Below are 2,444 nucleotides of genomic sequence, written 5' to 3' on the forward strand. Positions count from 1 at the left end.
CTGATAAGAGGAACCGTGGAAGATTAACTTGGTTGACAGCAAAACAGGGGCACAGCCGGCTGCTCTGTTTCTGGTCTGGCATTTTGCAGAAAGCCCACTGGATTGGATCGCGACTAATAATCGCGATCCAAATATTTACAGATCCGAATATTTACAGATCGCGATCTAATTATTTTCATTTAGCCCCTCAATTTGGATTATGATTATTGATTGCGATTCTATTATTTGCACAAACCCCCTCCCCTCAAACATATTAGAAAACACCATGGATTCGATCCGCTAGCTCCCGTTCTGGCCCGTGCACCGCCGTCGTTCTCCCCGCCGGATGCGCGCGGCGTCATTCCCCACGTCGGAGCTTGGCTAGCGGCGGCCTGGCGCCTACCTCGCCTTCGTCTCCGCCCGCGTCGTGGTGGCAGGGCATGCTCGTTCAGCGGACGCCGGAGCTGGGCTGGCATCGCTCCAAATCATACAAAATTCGTCGTAGAAGCGAGCACGCTGCAACGTCGTTATATGATTCAATGAGAGTAGAAAGGGAAAAAAACAGAGCAACAGATGCTGCAGCTCGAAATCATTCAGGTTTCGTGCACAGTAAACGCTCCAAAACATTCAGGCGACACAAAAGTTGTCCTAAAATGCGCTACGAGAGCACGGAGCAATGTCGTTTCATGGCTGACTGAAACTTGGAAGACCACGATTCCAAGTAGCGCAGACGGCAAGTACAGCAAAATGGACAAAATGTTCGTGTAGTTGGGATCGAGTGTAGAAAATGTTGTGAGAAAATGTTGTTGTACCGGCCCGGCGTTACACAACATCCGGGGTAGTACTGGCCCGGCGTGCAGAAGGTGTGGAAGTTCTTATTGTAGTTGTTCTTCTGGCAGTAGTTGCTGCACGTCTCGCCCGAGCACGGGAAGATTGCGTGGTAGTAGTCTGTCACCAAATAATCACTGTTATTATTAGCAGTGCACGCAGGACACAAAAGAATTAGTAACTGCATGAACTACACAGTATTAATTACCTGCTGCTTTGCAAGATTATAAGGAGACCGTGTGGCCACGAGGAGAGCTGCGAGCAGAACAAGACCTGTGCCCTGCTCCTTGACATGTGCCATGGTTGGGATCGAGTGTGTGGTATGGAGTACGTATGGGCAGTGGAGAAGAAGCTAGCTCTCTTGTTATTCTGCTTGGATCTTGCTAGATGTGTTGTTGATCGGGCTTTATTTGCTCCTTTGAGTTCTGAGGCCAAGCAAGCAGGTTAATTTTATAGAGGCACAAGGGAGGTACGAAATCGAACCAGATGTCTCGTTTACTATCACTGGTAGGAAACTGACTATTAGTCCCACTTGGTAGGGGACATATCTCCCGAAAAACCATCCGGGATTAATCAGTCGAGATAAAAGGTAGGGGTCTTTTATCCCGGGTCCCTCAACCAGGATATAAAACCCCCTTTTAGTCCCGGTTGGTAATACCAACAGGGATAAAACGGTCGCCACACCAGGAGCTACCTCCCGCCCCCTTTTTGCAAAACAAATTGCAAAAAATAATCTCGAGGGTCCCCAGGAGGCTCCCCACACGCGATTTTGCACGTGAAATATGCGCGTGTGCGGTCCGTGGGATTTCAAATCCACAACCTCAAGCCTCGCGTGTAGCTTCCTTACCATCCCACCTACACACCACATCTGACTATATAGGGGATGCTATCCTTTTGTGTTAACTCGTGGGGATCCTTTTATCCCAGTTGAAAACACCAATCGGGATTAAAGACCCCCTTTTTATCCCGGTTGGTAACACCAACCGGGATAAAAAGGGTCCCCACGAGTGGATGGAAAATGGCCTCGAATCCTTTTGTCCCCACCAACCGGGACTAAAGGTCACCCTTTAATCTCAGGTGGTAACACCAATCGGGATTAAAGGGTGACATTTAGTCCTGGTTGGTGTTTCTAACCGGGACTAAATGGTTCCCCACGGCTGGTGGATTTTTTCACCCGAGACTAAAGGGTGGCTTATTTTTAACCGCGACAAAAGAGGGTCTTTTAGTTCCGGTTGTAAATACCAATCGGGAGTAAAACTCTGCGCACCCACTTTTGTCTCGGGCTGAAATTAAATCGGGACTAAAAGGAGGATTAAAAGTCAGTTCTCTAGTAGTGCAGTTCTCTAGTAGTGCATGATACCTTCTTAAGTAAATCGATACCTTAACCCCATATATGTTTGGATGTGATTTATTTGTTTATCAAGGGCTTTTGCTTTTTTTAGAGTCAAATTTGTCTGCCGAAAGCAGAGATAGATTTGATGTATAGTATTATATTATATATTGAACATAGCCGATGAGGTCAATTCCCCAGCCCCTGAACGACCACGGCTTTATTATTGGATTGATAGCCGATGCTGGGGCCCTTTGCACGTTGTCAAACCTTTGACAATCCTGACAACCCTTATAATACTTGAAGC

This window comes from Setaria italica, chromosome II (genome assembly GCF_000263155.2).
Source record: "Setaria italica strain Yugu1 chromosome II, Setaria_italica_v2.0, whole genome shotgun sequence".
NCBI lineage: Eukaryota > Viridiplantae > Streptophyta > Magnoliopsida > Poales > Poaceae > Setaria > Setaria italica.